The sequence below is a fragment of the Equus przewalskii genome, chromosome 19 (assembly GCF_037783145.1).
Source record: "Equus przewalskii isolate Varuska chromosome 19, EquPr2, whole genome shotgun sequence".
NCBI lineage: Eukaryota > Metazoa > Chordata > Mammalia > Perissodactyla > Equidae > Equus > Equus przewalskii.
In genome coordinates this window covers 34,627,922-34,633,396 of record NC_091849.1, presented here as the reverse complement: position 1 = coordinate 34,633,396, position 5,475 = coordinate 34,627,922, and positions in this window count along the sequence as shown.

The following is a 5,475-nucleotide window of genomic DNA, read 5'->3' as shown; positions in this document are numbered from 1 at the left end:
AGCAATTTGATTCTGATAGGCCTTGGTGTGGTTTTCTTCGTGTTTCTTGTACCTGGATTTTATGGAGCTTCTTGGAGCTGTGGGTTTACAGTTTTCATTATATTGGGAAAAATTTTGGCCATTATTTCTTCAAAACTGTTTCTATCCTCCCCTCTATCTTCTCGCCTTCAGGGACTTCTATACACACATATTAGGCCTCGAAGTTGTCCAATAACTCAGTGAGGCTCTATTCTTTTATTCTGGGCCTTTTTTCTCTTTGTGTTCCATTTTGTATAGTTTCTATTGCTATGTCTTCGAGTTCACGAACCTTTTCTCCTGCAACATCCAGTCTGCTATTAATTGTATCCTGCACGTTTTTAATCTCAGCCCTGTAGCTCTCACCTCTACAAGCTTGACTGGGTCTTTTTGATATCTTCCATGTCTCTAGTTAAATGTTCAATTTTTCCTCTAGCTTCTTGAACATGTGGAATATAGTTATAATAACTACTTGAATAGCTTTGTCTACTAATTCCATCATCCGTGTCATTTCTGGGTTGGTTTCAATTGATTGATTTTTCTTCTTCTTATGGGCCGCATTTTCCTCCTTCTTTGTACACCTGGTAATTTCTTATCGGATGCCAGATACTGTGAATTTTACTTCATAGGGTGCTGGTTATTTTTGTATACAGGTAAATCTTCTTGGGCTTTGTCCGGAATGTGGTTAAGTTACTTGGAGAGGGTTCGATCCTTCCAGTCTTGCTTTCAAGGCTTGTTAGATGGGACCAGAGCAGCATCTAGTCAGGGCTCACTTTGCCCCAATCGTGAGGCAAAACCTTTATGAGTCCTCTAGCCTGTGCCCTGTGAACTATGGGGTTTCCTGCCCCGGCTGGTGGATCACGTGTGCCCCAGCGACTGTGCCCTCTAACCAGCCCAGCTCACTTCCTACTGGGACCTGATCAGCATTCAGCTGAGCACTTGAAGGGGGGCCTCTCCGGGCTTCCCTCTGCGTAGCTCTCTCCTCTCTGGCCTCTGACCTGTGAACTCTACCCGCCCTCACCTCCCTGGACTCCAGCTCTGTCTCCTCAACTACGGGAGACCCGGGCTCTGCCTGGGTCCCCTCTCCCTGCGCCAGAGCGGAGTAGCTCTCTCTGGACACCTCGTGCGACGACTGCAGGGCTCATTTCATTTGTTCCTACATCTCAGGATCACTGTCAGTCGTTGCTTAACGTCCAATGTTAGAGAACCATGGTTTCAGGTATTTATCCATTTTGTTGTTGTTGTTTCAGACAGGAAGGTAAATCTGGTCCCTGCCACTTCATTGTCATCGGAAGTGGAAGCGTCCTCCTGCCTTCCTAAGATGCAAGTCTGCTCAGGCCATTCCCTGCTCATTCCCTCAGAGGTTCCTCAGTGACCTGGGCCTAATAAGGAGAAGGGCTAACTCAGTGCCAGGTATTGTTCTAAGTCCAACATGCATCGAATCGTTTCATCTTTACAACAACTGTACGAGGGAGGTACTGTCTTTGTTCTCATTTCACAGATGGAGACACTGAGGCTCAGAGGGGTTAAACGGCTTGCTCAGGTGCACACAGCCAGGAGGTGGTGGAGCTGGGATTTGAACAGGCATTCTGGCTCCAGCCCGCACTGCTTCTCTAAGACATGCCAGTTGGCTTCTGCTCCCACCACTCATTTCTCCGTTTAATAGCTTTTCAGGCACTACTGTGTGCCCGGGCCCACTGCTAGTTACTGGAGACGTGCAGCAACTGGCCTGAAGACATAATTATGAAATAATGGAGAACTGCAGAGTGGGTCCACGTACCTGGGGCTCAGAGCAGGGCCTCTGTGTGTCCATTTCCTGAAGGAGTGACACCTGAGCTGATCCCTGGAAGATGGAGACAGGACAGCTATTTCCGGGATGAGTGACGGGACAGAGGTGACAAACAGTGTGATATTTGGGGGGAGGAGCCCAGTAGGGACATTGCGAAGATGGAGATGAGCAGGGCTGAGAGATGAATCTGGAGAGGCGGCAGGGGTGAGGGGAGCAGGGCCTTGTGGGCTCTGCCCAGTGGCCTGCACCTTCTAAAGAGGGAGTGACCTGGTCAGAGCTGCAAATTGGGACGGTCACTCTGTGGATGATGGATTGGAAGGGCCTGCCTGGAGGCTGGGAGACCTGATAGGAGGTGACTGCCATGGGCCTGGCGAGAGGTGAGGACCCGAAGAGGAGAGACTGGTTGCTGTAGAGGGTAACTCAGGGGAAAGAGTGGGGGATGAGGCTGGCTTGGATGACTGGATGGTGGAGCCACTGGAAGGGGAGAATGAAAATTTGTGCATCTCGGTTCTATCTTTAAAAGGATTGGGAATGCACTCCATTTAATACTTTCCCCTTCCCTCTGGCTGGGATGCTGATGTGATGGCAGGAGCTGGAGCAGCCACCTTGAACTCAGAGATTGAAGCCAAGTTTAAGGGATGGCAGAACCACATTACAGCCTGGGAGCACCCAGCTCGGGACTGTTAGGTGTGGGAGAACTCAACTTCTACCTTGTTCAAGCCATTATATTTTGCAGTCTCTGTAACAGCAGCTTAGCATATACTTGAACTAATGCATCTATATTCCACTGATTCTCCACCAGTCTGTTTCGAGCTTTCTACTTCCATCTTGACTGTTGCCTATGGTGGTCCCTGTGCCAGGGAGGCCATCCCTCTGGCACCTCCACCTGTACCTGCTTGGTCAATGAGCACCAACAGGTCAAGAGTCTACCTTGGTGTCCTTCCACTGTGCCTCCACTACACTATACTTCCTTGTATTTACTTGGCACTTCTGCATCCAAGACCACAAGCTTCTCAGGGGCTGGCCACATCTTATTCCTCTTTGTGTGGCCAGTGCCTCCTTCTCCTGGGGACTCGATCAATATCTGATGGTCGAATGAATCTGAGAAGTGGGTGTGGAGAGCGTGTCATGGGGCTGTTGGGAGACTTCAGTGAGCTCACTGCATTGTCAGGTGGGCTGGGTCATACTGCGTAACAAACAACCACAAATTCGCAGTGGCTTAAAACCACAAAGATTTTGTTCCTTGCTCAGGCTTCCTATCCTTGCAGGTCAGGAGGAGAGGGCTCTGCTCATCATAGTTCCTCGGGGACCACAGATGAGGGAGGCGCCTCCATCTTATGATGTCATCTCCTCCACACAAGGCTTTCTGGGCAGTGGAAGGGAACGTGGAGGATTGCGTGCCAGCCCTTAGATGCTTCCATCTGAAAGTGACCCATATCCTTTCTGATCATGTTGCATTGGCCAAAGCCAGTTCTGTAACCCCATCCAACTCCCAGGGGATGAGGACACATAATCCTATTTGCCTAGAAGGAGGAGAGAACTGGAAACACTGGTTAGCAGTGACGATGTCTGCCACAGTCGGGTGTGTACAAGGTCTGGTACAAGACTGAGAATGCAGTACAGGATCAACCGCTGTTTGTTTCTGTTCCCCAGTCACTCATCATTCAACATGTATCTCACTGTATACAGGGGTAAAAGACAGGTTATGCTCCTTGTCTCACGGAACTTATGGTCAAGTCGGGGAAGAGGGACAGACGTTTCTCAAATCAACACACTCACAGATAAATAATTACAGTTTGGAATAAGGGCCCTGAAAGAAAAGAAGAGGGTCCCATGAAAGAGGATAATGGTGTGTGTATGTGTGTGTTTGTCTATATTAGAGTGGAGAGTCAGAGAAGGCCTCTCTGAGGAGGCTGCCTTTGAGATGAGACCTAAAGAAAAAGGAAGAAGTCAGGGGAAGAGCTTTTTAGGCAAAGGGAACAGCATGTGCAAAGGCACTGAGGTGGTTAGGCATCTGGCAAGTTTAAGAAAGTGAAGGAGGCTGAGTCTGGTGCAGAGTGATTGAGGGGTAGTAGGAGGAGGTGGGTGTGGAGAGGCCCAAAGTGGAGATCCCCAAGACCTGGTAGCATGCAGCCGGAGGGCCACTGGAAAGCTTTAAGCCGGGTAGGGCATGACATGCACCTTTAATGAGCTCTGCAATTTTGTGTGTCCAGGGCTCAGGCCACGACTCCTTTGCCTCTCCAACTGTGCTCGCTCCCTAGGGCGCTCCTCAGGTCCTGGGGCTTTGCCTCCCAAATGTGCCTCTCCAGCCCTGTTCCTGCACCGGAACTCGGCCTGTGCGGGCCCTGCCTAGCCCCCAGCTCTGCCAGTGTCGGGGAGGGCAAAGTCCTCCTTGACGTTCTCAGGGTCCCTGGCTGGGTCAGGACGTTAAACTGCCAAAGACAGATTAACAGGAGAAAAACATACAAATGTATCTATGTAAGTTTTATGTGACAAGGGAGCCCTCATAAGGAAACAGAGAGCAGAAGAAACAGTTAGACCTGAGTATTTCTCTGCCAGGTCTGACGAAGATGGGGCAGGCGCGTAGAAACCCGCGGTTAGAGGATGAGGGGAGCACAGCAAACTGGGGGAACTCAGCAAGGCCTGTTTGTTAGGGTTCTTCTGTCCTCGCTTTGTCTTTGGAGATGAGGATGCTCCCTTCCTCCGGGCACCTCTCACGCAGGGTTTTATAATCTGTTTCAGGGGAGAGGGTGGGAGGAAGGTCAGGGGACCATCTTGCTTCTGCCATCTTCGCAAACACATTCAGCTTAAAATGTTCAATAAGCCAAGCTGCCATATTTGAAGGTAGCATGTCTGAACCCCAGCTCCAGGCACCTCCACCTGCGCATGTGCAGATCCAGCTCAACCTGCTCCCCGCCCTCCCCTCTTACTAAAAGGCCTCGCCGTCCTCATGGTCAGAGCGGCTGGGATCAACCTTCACCCCTCACCCCACCCCTCATCCAATGTGTCGGCAATCCTGTTGGCTTGCCTTTGCGATATCTCCAAATCCAACTGCTTCCCACCCAGTGCACACCCCCATCCTCCTCAGCCTGGGGGATTCAGACACCCTTCTAAGTGTCCTGCTTCGGCTCTTGCTCCCTCAATCAGTCCCCATGCAGCAGCCCCATGCGGGATCTTGGGAGGATGCAAATCAGAGTCTTTCACACTCCTGCTTAAAACCCTCCCCCCACACTTAAAATAACCCCCTGACCTCTGGCGAGGCACTCGGCCATGGGGCGGCCCCAGGCGTTCCTCCAGCCTCCCTCCTTCCTGTCTTCCCATTTCTCTCCTCAGCCGCCTGGGCCTCTCCACTCCTCCAGAACACGTCGGTTGCTCTTCTTTCCCCCGTGGATCCTTCTTGCCCCGACTTCTGGAGGCCTTCTCTGAACTAAGTTGTCTTGGGGGCGGGGGCGTTTCTTGCCCGCCCCCCAAACAGCACCCCCACCACTCCAGCTCCTGACCCACTTCATTTTCCCATCACTGGCTGGCATCACGTGACACGCTGATGTGTGTCTCTCCCCCAGGAGAACAAAAGCGCTGGGTGGGCAGGAATTTTACTCTGTTTTCCACTAAACTTCTAAAGCATGAAACAGTGCCCAGCACATGAAAGATGTTCTATCCATACTTATTAA